The sequence below is a fragment of the Chaetura pelagica genome, unplaced genomic scaffold (assembly GCF_000747805.2).
Source record: "Chaetura pelagica isolate M959 unplaced genomic scaffold, ChaPel_1.0 scaffold260, whole genome shotgun sequence".
NCBI classification, from domain to species: Eukaryota; Metazoa; Chordata; class Aves; order Apodiformes; family Apodidae; genus Chaetura; species Chaetura pelagica.
The window spans coordinates 540,024-552,916 of NW_009951940.1; the positions used below are offsets into that span (position 1 = coordinate 540,024).

The 12,893-nt window shown below is 46.6% G+C and overlaps 1 protein-coding gene across 1 annotated transcript in view; it reads left to right on the forward strand.

Annotated features, from left to right (window-relative positions):
* The first annotated feature begins 3,046 nt into the window (after nucleotides 1–3,046).
* Nucleotides 3,047–12,893, forward strand: part of GPR20 (G protein-coupled receptor 20) — a 12,622-nt gene continuing 2,775 nt past the window's right edge. Inside the window, exon 1 of the mRNA XM_009996663.1 lies at nucleotides 3,047–3,124. The gene's annotated coding sequence lies outside the window, so the exon portion shown is untranslated. The remainder of the gene's footprint in view (nucleotides 3,125–12,893) is intronic.

Here is a 12,893-nt window from a genome sequence, read left to right on the forward strand (position 1 = left end):
GCTCTGGGTGATCCTGCTCTGGCAGGGGGGTTGGACTGGGTGAGCTTTCCAGGTCCCTTCCAACCCCTAAGGTTCTGTGATTCTGTGATTCTTTGATACTAATTTTGGCAGAATCAGCACCTTCTTCCACCTCTCACCCCAAGACACTCACTGCAATATTTGATACCGTCAAATATTCAGCAAACAACCTTGTCATTTTTCCACGTACTAAAGCCTCACTTTTTTCTTTTTCTTCTCCTTCCTTTCCCCTTCCCTCTGGGAGGGTGATGTGACTGAAACTGACTGCAAATCAAGAGATGATAGGAGCTTTTCATTCATCAGCCACGCTTGCAGTTCCTCCTGAAGTGAAGTGTGGGAACCGTGGCTGGGACACAGCGCGGTCCCCGGCCCGGATGTGGCTTCTCCACCTTAACAGCAGCATCTGCTTCCCAATATGGCATGTTCTGCACTGTCTCAGGCACAACTTGAAACTTTGCAGCTGTTGCCACTCTGAGTCGAGCTCTAAATGCAGCCAGGAGGAAGAGGTCAGGGTAGTGGGGGAGTGCAGGGCACTCGTTATCCTGTGAGCAGGGATGGGAGCAAAGCTCTCATGCGTCAGGCAGAAGTAGAAAGCCAAGCCAGTCCTTGCACAGGGAGGGCCAGGCAGTCCCTGAGCAGGTGAACAGAGCATAGGTACCAACATCTCATCCTGCAGATAGGTCTCCTCTTTCTTTCAGTCTTGCATTTCTAATTCCAGAGAGCTATTCTCTAACTGCAAAAGTTTTCTTCGCTGGCTGGAGGAAACCTGAGCACCTGCCACCACAGAAAATAAAAATTAGAGGGTCCAAGTTTCAAGTCCTTGGGTTCAGAGAAAGGACGTGATGATCTGAGGGCTGGAGCAGCTCTGCTCTGGAGACAGGCTGGGAGAGCTGGGGTGTTCAGCCTGGAGAAGAGAAGGCTCCAGGGAGACCTTAGAGCACCTTCCAGTGCCTGAAGGGGCTCCAGGAAAGCTGGGGAGGGGCTTCTGAGAAGGGCTTGTAGTGAGAGGACAAGGGGTAAGGGCTTTAAACTGAAAGAGGGGAGATTTAGATTGCATATTAGGAAGAAATTCTTTCTTGTGAGGGTGGTGAGACCCTGGCCCAGGTTGCCCAGGGAAGCTGTGGCTGCCCCATCCCTGGAAGTGTTGAAGGGCAGGTTGGATGGGGCTTGGAGCAACCTGGTCTGGTGGGAGGTGTCCCTGCCCATGCAGGGGGAGTATAAAATCTTTATTGTTCCTTCCAACATGAATAATTTTATGATTCTATGATTCACCCATCCTGCCCAACATTCTAGGTTGGTTTCTTCTCTTTTGTTCTTCCCCCTGTTCAATCCCAATATGGAAGGAAGTGAAGGGAAGATTATCACCCAGACAGGACTCATGGAGGTCTTCCAATCACACTTGCTTTCCAAGTCATAAGGAAGTGACAAGCAGATGAGAGCCCAGGCACGTGCCTGAGCTCGAGATCAGTTGTCAAAAGCTGGATGCCTGGAACAGGGGGCACATAAAGTCAAGGAGGATGTTCCTGAAACTGGGGGAAGAATCTGCCCCTCAATGTGAGGGAACTCAAAATAGAAAATCAATAAAATAACCAGACAAGAAAGATCAGCTCAGCTTCCCTGGGAAAGATCCAAGAGTGAAAAACTAATTCCAGAAAATGAGGTCAACCTTTTTTAATAACCAAAGCTACTGTTTGTGCTCCAGCGAGACATGCATGTGTGGAGTTTACCTCTTCTCTATTTATGGATTTGACCTCTTGACCTGGAATTCAATGCCTCTCAGTTGATCCTGTCGTGTTGTGACGGGCCATATTCTGCATGTTTATTGCATTGGCACCAGTGGTGGCTTTATCTAGAGGGTGAGGGAAAAGAGCAGCCCAGAGCTGGTACTAAAACCCAGCATCCATCCTTCCTGTCCTTCTAAACAACTAAATTTGATGCAGGTTCTCACTTTTCTTTTTTCCCCTGCCTTTTTTTTTTTTTTTTCCTTTCTCTTCTCCTGGAAAGAATATCTGTGCAAGCCTCACAAAGGTTTGCTTTTTTTGGTACCAAATTTAGAGTAGGAATGATCATGGGAGGATTTGGGAGGATTTGGGTCCTTCCAGCACTGGTTAGCTGAGACATCTTGAAAGCTGATCTGGCCACATGTTCTGAACCCATCTCAACAATGTCATCATTCATTATGCTTTGCCCAATCTCAAGCACTTCTCATTCAAGTCCCCTCTCTAAGATAGACCTGATACCCACCATGACTCTACCATCAGTAGGAAAAGGCTGTGTAAGGATGAAGGAACATGATGTTGGGCTCTTCAGTGGAACCTCAAACTCTCTGTTTCCATCTTTGACTTATCTACACTCCACCAATTCAGCCCAGTGTTTGGCTAGGTCTTACTAACCCCTCTGCCAAATGATTTCAGCCAGAGTGTCACCAAAGTGTGTAGGGTCACCCTTTGTGTCCCAGTGGTTTCTTCTCAGGGTCTGGACAGCTGGGTTGGTTCAAAGCACATCACAGGCTTTGTGGCATTTTCCCCAGCACCTTCCTCCTACTTCTAGGGATGCTTCTGTCTAATTCCAGTTCATACCAGGAAGAAAGGAAGGTCACCTGGTGTCATTGTGGTGGCCTGGAGCTGGAAAGTCCTCAGCAAGGAGGTTTTGTTCCCACAGAGACACAGGAAAATTGACCTGAAGAGGGGACAAGAGGGGGGCAACAAAAGTTTCTGTACTAGAGATGTTCAGGCATTAGCACCATGGGGAAGGCTGGAGCCCTCTATAGGGTTTCCAGCACTCCATAAATTTCAGAGAGGTTTAGGGCAAGGAGCCAGATGTTTGGGGAGAAATTCTGAACACTAAAGACAAGTGGAAATTCATTTTTTTTTTAGTAGTGTGTATTTTTTCCCATTAGTTGCCAGGCTATATTTAGAAGAGGGGGTGGGAGGGGAGAGAGAGAGTGAGTGAGAGAGAGATTAAGCATTTCTTCCTATTCTCTAGTCACTGCAGTTGTTCAGCTTGTAGGAACAGATGTCTCTGTCCTGGGGTGATTCCATTCAGGTTCACGAGGAAATTTTCTTATCAGCAGCTCTTCTAACATAGAAAGGAGATCAGGCCAGAGGTAAGTCAGCCTGTTGTGCAGGAATACATTGCAGGGACTGTGGCAGTGAATGCTTTGGGATATTGGTGTGGAAAAAAAGGGGGGCATGGGACTGGGGAGGTGATGGGGGGGGCCAGGAGGGAATCACTGGAGGCCAGACCCTAAGTCCAGAGTGGAAAGCATGACTACTGCAGCAGGGATGGTGTTGCAGAGGGTCCTGTGCTCAACGTGTGGATGAGCAGCTCAGGAAGCCCCTGGCTCTGCCCACGTGGCAGGTATGGAAGTTCATCAGGAGGTGCCTGACCTGGAGAACCAGGCTGTGAGGGGCTTCTCCATTGTGAGCTTCTCTGCTCTTGGATTTCGGGGTGGTGCTGTGGTATTTGATTGTTTCCTGAGGAGATGAGGGGTGATGAAAAGTGTGTGAAGGTACTTGCTTTTCACCCTTAAACAGTACTGTGCCAGCTCTGCTGAGGAGTGGGGTGCTATCTTGTTTGTCTCTGGGTATTCCCAGGAATTTTGGGGAAGTGAATTCAGGCAGGTTTTTGGAAGCCAGGAGAGGAGACAGGGCACTGACTGACACAGGGTCAGCTGTGACTGCAGATGTTTTATCTCTGTTTGGAGTGGAGCAGGAAAGAAGCTCTAGGAAAGATGCTGTTTTCTTTCTCTGAATCCATTTGCTGGGTCAGTCTAAAGGGAAACAGATCCTCTCCAAGGTCCTCGACCAGGATCCTTCAGGAATGATTTTCAGAGCACTCATTACCAGCTCAAAGTTCTTCCAGGTAAACCTGGAAAATCCAAAACTTGCAAATCCCTGAAAGCACTGAGACCACAGCACCTAGCAAAGGGAAAAACAGGAACCAGTCTCCCAAAGGGTTAAGATCTGGTTAACCATCCTGGGATGCCTCAAAAAAAAGTCTGCTCCCTGACCAGGTTTCCCATCTCACTGCATTCCCTGGGCCAAGCCCGTGGCTCTGTGCCTCAGTTTCTCTGGGTAGCACAACATGAAGTTAACACAGGGCTGCAAAGCTGCATCCCTGGTGAGTTGGTCTCCTGCTCATGGGACACCTGACCCCTCTCCCCACTGCATCACCCCTTCATCCCTCCCTGTATCAGTGTCACCTCCATTCCCTGCACTTCCCAGGGTGTGAATATTGCCTCTTGTGTCCTGCATCCCTGGGCCTGGCAGGACCCCACCTATTCCTCAACAGCAAACCCCTGTTGCTGCTCTTCCCCCACTGTCCTTCTTGGCATTTTTGGGCCAGGGACAGACCGACCAGGCAGCTGCAGGCAGAAGGATTGCTAGATTTGTAATTAGAAAGGTGCTTCTCAAAAGCAAGCAGAGATGCACAGGCTCAATTTAATATGCCATTATGTTGTTTTGCACTTGTCTGTAAAGTTCCTGTATGTGCCTTTATGGTCATTTTCCCTGCAGGCTTCTCCTTGCACACAGCCACTACTGCTGTTGTTCCAAATGGACATTTCTAGCACTTTGTCCCTGGCACCCTTGAAATGCCAGATGGATCACTGCAATCCAAATAAAATCTAACATATTTCTCTGTTACAACCTCCCAAGAAGACAGGCACAAATACATCTCTACTGGTTGGACCTGTAATACTCCAAACAACAAGTTTCTTTCCAGATGTGGGTTTAAAATAGACAGATTAGATATAGATATAGATTTAGATATAGATATAGATACAGATATAGATATACATATAGATATAGGTATAGATATAGATACAGATATTGATACAGATATAGATATAGATATAGATAAAGATATAGATACAGACACAGACACAGATATAGATATAGATATAGATATAGATACATATACATATACAGATATAGATATGGATATGGATATGGATATGGATGTAGATAGATGATATAGATAGATGATATAGATACAGATATGGACATAAAGATACAGATATAAATACAAATATAGATATAGGAAAATATAGATGTAGATAGAGTAGAGATAGAGATAGAGATAGAGATAGAGATAAGATAGATTATATAGATAGATTATATAGATATGGATATAAAGATACATATATAAATACAAATATAGATATAGGAAAAAAAAAAATATATAGATATAAATGTAGATAGATAGAGGTAAAGATAGAGATAGAGATAGAGATAGAGATAGAGATAGAGATAGAGATAGAGATAAATATATATAAATATAGATAGAGATACAGATAGAGATAGATATTGATATGGATATAGATAAGATACAGATATAGATACATATATAAATATATAGATAATTATATAGATAGAGGTGATGTAGAGACAGAGATAGAGATAGAGATAGAGATAAAGATAAGAGACAGAGATAGATATTTAACCCTCCTGGAAAAAAATTCCCCCCCCCAAAAAAAATGTGCTTTCCCCTCACATTGCACTGATCCACAAGGGACAGAGAGGGACACACACAGGAAGTCATGCTCCGATTTCTCTTCATGTATCAGAGCTAGAAATACACAGCATCTACTGCAGAGATGTCACTCCATGCTTCCTTGTGACAGATGGCACTTGGTCCTAGCCCTGACAGGCTATGAGATATTGGTCTTTTAAACGCTACCAGCATGATTTATAGAGAATTCACCAAGTCAATTAATGTTTCTGTCACTCCAAGGACAAGATCTGGTAATGCAGGAAAGTGGGACATGAAAAATATAACAGTATCAATGAGGTGATGTAGAGGCCTGAATGTTTCTGGAGTAACTTGAGTGGCTGCAGCCCAGAAACCAACTGTGTCCTGGGCTGCATCAAAGGAAGTGTGGCCAGCAGGGCAAAGGGATTCTGCCCCTCTGCTCTGCTCTTGTGAGACCCCACCTGGAGAACCATGTCCAATTCTAAAGCCCCCAACATAAGAAGAAAATGGAGCTGTTGGAGTGAGTCCAGAGGAGGGCCATGAAGATGATCAGAGGGCGGGAGCAGCTCTGCTCTGGAGACAGGCTGGGAGAGCTGGGATTGTTCAGCCTGGAGAAGAGAAGGCTCCAGGAAGACCTTAGAGCACCTTCCAGTACCTGAAAGGGCTACAGAAAAAATGGAGAGGGACTTTTTATAAGGGCATGGAGTGATAGGGGAAGGGGGAACAGTTTCCAACCGGAGGAGAGGAGATTTAAGTTTGACATTAGGAAGAAATTCTTTCCTGTGAGGGTGGTGAGACCCTGGCACAGGTTGCTCAGGGAAGCTGTGGCTGCCCCATCCCTGGGGGTGTTCAAGGCCAGGCTGGATGGGACTTGGAGCAACCTGGTCTAGTGACAGGTGTCCCAGGGTTGGAACAAGATGACCTTTAAGGTCTCTTCCAACTCAAGCCATTCTATGGTTTTATTATATGATTCTATTAACTTTTCTACTCAGTGTGGTATAAACAAGCAAGTGAAGGAGTAAACCCTTTATTAGCACTTTAGGCTGACCAGTACTAGCAAGACTTAATAGAAACATGTTGAAGGACCTCTGGGTGCCCACCACTGCTGGGTGCTCATTTGCAGGTCTGGAGAAGCAATGTATGTGCAATCCCACTTGGTTGCTGGGCTACTTATTTCAGAGGCTGAGGCTTTCCTGCTGCAATTGGGCATAGAGAAGGTACAAGCTCATAAGAAACCTGCCAGCACATGAATTTCCTCCTCTGTGTATCTTTGGGAGCTTCATTCCATATTTTCCATGCATGCAGAGCACAGGGTATGAGGAGAACCATGCAGATCTTTCCAGTTTATAAATAGATTGTCTGTGGGGTGTCCAGGTCTGGTGATCTGTCACCTGGTTTGAAGCAGTAGGTTCAAGATGCAGAGAGTGGTCATCTGGGCCAAGTCCCATCTGGGTCACTTTGCTCCATGAAGAAGAGGAATGCAGTTCAGAGAATTATATGCTCTCCCTCTTCTAACTGGCAGTGATCCCTCATGGCCTAGGATGACCTAGGACTAAATAATTGCTTGGGCACCCACAGGCTATTCCATGTTCCAAACTGAACTAGGCATCTGAGTCCCTCTCTCTCAGAGAACCTAATTTTGGCCTTAGCCTTTCTGGGAAGCACAAGGTCCACCCACAGCATTGACCACAGCATGGTCACCACTCAGGGCAATACCCATCACTCATCCACAGCAGGGCCTTGGAGATGATGGACCATATTTAGGCTGGTTGGGCATGTCAGGCAGAAGACAAATATCTCAACAGAACATCAGCAAAACCAGACTTTGCATTTGCCTCCACACGTCCTTCCTTTGTGATTGTTTCCCTGACTTGAAGGACAACCCCTGGCTATGCCTGCAACTGGACATCCAAGTTTTTGCTTGGCCAGATGGGATATCTGATCCTCACGGGCAACTTTAGAGATGCAAAAGTCAGTAAGGGAGATTAATCCTTCTTGCCCTTGTGCAAGACAAGTTCACACCCTTCTCCTTCCAGCCAAAGGCTGTAGTTCAGCCCATGACCATTCAAACCACTGGATAAAGCAGGAGTTGCTGGACATCATGGTCTTCATTCCACATGGACAAGCATGGCATGGCTGACGAGTGCAGATACCAGGCAATCACTTACCATCTCTCCTCAGTCGGGCTGGTTCCACCCCGAGGAAGATAGAATTTGGTGTAAATCTAAAAGTATTTCACTTCAGGAGAACAATGAGAAGCAGGAAATGCTCTCTCATTGCAAAGAAGCCGGCCGGCCCTGTTTGCAGTGTTTGGATGTCACAGCAATAGTGAATTTGCAGGGAATAAGCCCTAGATGAAAGGATGTGTGGTGCAGAGGGCTGGAAAACTCCTTGCAGGTTTTTTTTAGAGGAAACAAGGATCAGCCTCAGTGCCTCCTTTGTGTGTTTATCAGCCCTGATTTCCTCTGTCCTTCTAATGTTTTTCAATCTGTTGGTTAATTTCAACCAAAATTTGGCAGAAGGGAAAGATCACCTTGATTTTCAGGAAATTAGGCAGCAAAGAGAGGAGAAAGTAAAGCAAGTGTCAGAGCCAAGGGAAGAGCTGGAACGTGAGTGTTCACTGAGGCAGCCAAGTGTCCACATGGGAAAAAGTTATAATAAGCATCTCAACCAGGACAAAACATTCATCCAACCCTGGGAGCCACTGCAAGACATGCAACTGTAAGAAAGCAGGTGTCATTTAATATGACACTCACAGAACTATGTGTTTTGTGGCTCCAAATCACCTTTGTTTTTTTTTTTTTTTTTTTTATTCAATGGAAAGGAATAATCCAACTCTGGACTTGGTTTGACTATTTCCAGCCTCAATTCCCCAGCAGTTGGGGTTTCACACACTCTGTCCAGCCACCCTCAGATCTGGAGGCTTCTAGGAAACATCAATACCCAGGAATCAAGTGAGAGCTTAGATCTGATGCCCTCAAAAATGGGAACTTCCCCACCCTGGGAATAGCCCCTTTCTGCTTCAGGGTGCAATCTTTCTCCCCCAGACATTAGCTCCCTTCTCACTACACAAAGGCTGGATGGGCACCAGCTTTTCCCTTTCAGCAGCTGGATTCATTCCCTTTCTCTCCCTTGCTCCCTCAGTTCCCACTGTCAGAAAACCCACCCTCCCCTGGCTGAGCATGAGGCACACAAAACAAGCTCCACCACGTATAGGGCAAGGTCCTCGACATGCAGAAAAACACCATATTTGGCCAGTTTGAGCCAGAGTTCAGTGAGAGCTTGCCAGGAGGAGAATCATACAATTTAAGCTGAAAGAGAGTGAGTTTAACCCTTCATTTATAAATAAGATGATAAATCTCCCAGGAAAGTTTAAACATGGAAAGGTTGCAAAACTAAACACATGCTGCTGCCACCCTGGGTGGCAGAGAAACACGAGCAGGCAGGGCAGGGTGAGGGGGACAGGGGGGGTGATAGAGGAGCCAGGTTGCCATATAGATGTTCTGATTCAAGACAGGGAAATGAGAAAAGCTGGATCTGTTTATACTAAATAACACCCTCTCAGGCTTGTTAATGCCCTTTTCATCTTCCTGATGGCAGCACATGGCTCTCTTGTTCTCTGTCCCTGGGTCTGCACTCAGAGATCCTATCTGCACACACCAATAAATAACCCCTTTGGAGAGCAGTCAGGACAAAGCTCAGCTGCACAACCTGCCTTTTCTTTTTTATCCTGTTGCTTGAATGGCTGAGCCAGATCCAAAAGTCCCCCGAGTCAAGGAAGTGAACCCCATTAACTCCAGCAAGTGGAGCGTGAGGCTCAAGGCTGACACCAAGCAAACAGTTGGGTGGAATGAAATACAGGATGGTCAAGGACATCCCCCTGGGACAGACATAGCACTGAGCTGCCCGTGCTCACTGTGATGAGCATCACAAGTGTGATGCCAAGCAGCAAGGGAGCAAGGGAAGAGGCTGCAGGACCTGGTTCCAGCACAGTGACCATCTGTTTCCTATTTGGCCCAAGGACGATGGAATTGGTTGAGTCAGGCAACAATGAGAAAGTCTTTCAGAGAAAGTCCCCCTCTCCCAGTGCTGAGCAGGGACCTTTGTTGGGAAGAGGGAAACCAGGTCAACTTCCAGTCTCCATCCCTCCCCTTATCCCATTCCTACCCACATGCCTGCTGTACTTTTAAGGAAATGCTGCCCAGGGTCTCACAGAGACAAAATGCAGCCTGAGAGGTGTAACCTAATAGCACAGGCCAACTGGAGTGGTTAGACAGTGCTGAGAAGGATGCCTGTTTACCCATCTTGGGCTTTGCAGACTGGCAGCTCCAAGAAACAGGGATTGCATGGAAATCTGGGGGGCTGAGAGCTACATTAGGCATAAAGAAGGCCAAGCTTCTAATTCTTTGAAGATATTAGGAAAGGGGTTAGTACACTGGCCATTTACTCCAAAAGTAAAGATGACTGTGGTTCTTGTAGCACTGCATGACCTTGTGCCAGGGCTGCAGGCAACAAAGAATATGAAAAATAGCAAAATAAAGGTTTGCAGAGGCTGCAAAGTCTCTCATGTATTTAGCCATGAGCCCATTGGCTCCTATATGTCACCACTCCACGGTGATGGGTAGCTGAACTGACTCACTTTAACACCTACAGGAGTACTTCTGATGGCAGAAGACAGACCTGGCTGGGGTAATTTTTTTGATGGAGGCTCAGGGGGAGGAACAGAATTGGAAAACTTGGGGAATTTTTGCTTTTCCTCAGCCATGAGGTCACGCTGCCGCTCCATGCCTTGTTCAGCCTCCTGTAAAATGGGGCAACGGACCTTTGTTAAGTGCTTGGAGACCCACAGTGGAAAAACACTTAGTAGCTGTTAACCAGGGGTTTGGTCCAGCTCCATCTAGTTAAAAGCACCCCGAGGAATGCTGTTGTTTTGCCAGTCCAGCTCTTGTCCCTTCTGCTTGTGAGCCATGAGATGAGGGCAGCCCCAGCCAGAAGGGAAAAGGCTGTTCACCCAAACATCCATCAGCAGCAATTTGACTAGAGGAAGACTTTTCCCAAGAGGCAGCTTTTCCACGGCCTGTCAGGGAGGAAATCTTCAGAATTAATTTAATTTATTGGGACTTCTTTCCCATAGTTGCTTGGATTTTGAGTTCAGACAGGGCAGCGATGGAGGGGGGAAAAGAGAGAAGCTGTAATTCAGCTCCTCTCTTCTATATTCAATATGGCAAACAAAATGCTACTGATTTTTTTAGTTGTGTGCTGTTTATTTCACTGCACATGGGGCTCATGGAAGAGGTGACTGTGTGAGCCATCACACTGCACACACTGATGATTTTAATTTCTGTGTATGGACAGTATTGATAAGGAGACCTTTTCCTAAGTGCCCTTCATCCCTCAGGAGCACCGTGAGGATGAGGAACATTTGAAAGCATTTTGAGTTACTGATTTCACTGAAGCAGGAAAGGAAAAATGTGAGATGAATATCAGGTGTTCGTGATAAAGGACCTGAGCTTGAAGAAAAATCTCCCAGCAGAGGCAAGCTGCTAACAAGGTGAAAAATCAGAGCAAACAGCCCTAGAATTGCAATAGGACAAATGCACGTGCAACTCAATGCACTCTAGGGTGTGGTACGTGATGGGGTGGGTGATTTTGTCTTCTCCACTTGCTCCACTATCTGTGTGCACACAGATATACAAGCTCATGATGCACTTGAAGAGCAACAATGTCCTTCTTTAGAACATGGAGCTCCTGGAGCAGGCCCAGAGAAGGCCACAATGATAATCAGAGGGCTGGAGCAGCTCTGCTCTGGAGACAGGCTGGCACAGTTGGGTTTGTTCAGCCTGGAGAAGAGAAGGCTCCAGGGAGGCCTTAGAGCAGCTTCCAGTGCCTGAAGGGGCTCCAGGAAAGCTGGGGAGGGGCTTGGGACAAGGGCAGGGAGGGAGAGGACACGGGGGCATGGATTAAAATGGGGAGAGATTTAGGTTAGACATTAGGAAGAAATTCTTTAGTGTGAAGGTGGTGAGACACTGGAACAGGTTTCCCAGGGAAGCTGTGGCTGCCCCATCCCTGGAAGTATTGAAGGGCAGGTTGGATGGGGCTTGGAGCAACCTGGTCTGGTGGGAGGTGTCCCTGCCCATGCAGGGGGGTTGGAACTAGATGATCTTTATTGTCCCTTCCAACCCAAACCATTCTACAATTCCCTGGTGCAGTGGCTTCCACAGTACTCCTCTTGACAGCATCTGCAAAGAGAAATCTGGGAGCAGCTCCAGGCATCTGCGCATTTCGGTTTGCTTTTGTAATTAAAAAGCGAAACAAACAAACAGAGAAGATCAGATGGTGAAAATATCAGAAAGTCTTTAAAAAATGAGCCAGCATTCTCCCTCCTCCCCATGCATCTCTCTTAGGTGCCAGATTTTGCAACTCCACCACCTTCAGCCAGTCTTGGGGCCAGTTTTTCCTGTTGCTCTCTGACAGTGGACAAGGAGACAAGACTCTCCCTCAGGAGTCTGTAGGCTCAGTCAGACCCAGACAAAATAATGTGAACATGTGCTCTACTTTGGCTGCCACCAGAGTTCAGAGCAGGGTGAGGTAATCTGGTCATTCCCAAAACAAAAGATGTTCCAGTGTCTGGTTGCTGCTGGAGGTGGCCTAAGTGTAAGAGTGGAGAGGAGAAAGGATTTCTCCTCTTTGACCCAGCAGTTCTTTGGGACATTGCAGGTGTAATCCTTTGGGATTTCAGTCCTGCAGCATGATCTGGCACTGGGTTTGATCTAAGGAGGGTTTTAGGGTTGAGCACCAGCCATTTGAATGGACAGTTCAACTACTTGAGCTACTTAAAGATAAAAAATTGTCATTTGAATATAAACATCCTTCCAGGTTCAAGGATGTTAAACCAACTTTTTCTTTCACACCACTGCCACAGACTAGATGAGAGGCAAGAAGAGGCAACAAGCTCCAAGAATTTACAGAAGGAACTTCACACCTGGCCTTCTAAAATCTTAGTCCTAATCTCTTCTTTTGCCCAACAATTGTTCTGTTTTGCACACACCTGACTTGAAGGAGCCATGCAGAAAAACCACAATAGGCTGCAGCATCTCTTGAGGACTCTTGATCTTCAATGTTGACCATTTACCAAGCATTCTTAATTGCCAGCCCTCTCTGAAGTGAAAAGAAGCAGCAAAGCAACCCCACTTTTGTCACTCAGTCCTCCACAGAAGCCTGTCAGGCCATAGTGTATGATTCTATTCACCAGTACAGGCTGGGAACTGCTCTCCTGAACAGGACATGGGTGTTATGGTGGATCTTTGGCAGAAGAAGAACCAGCAAGCAGTGCACACTCACAGAAGACAAGGTACAGTGGTGAGGTGTCCACCACACTGCTCAGGAGCTGTTTGTGCCTG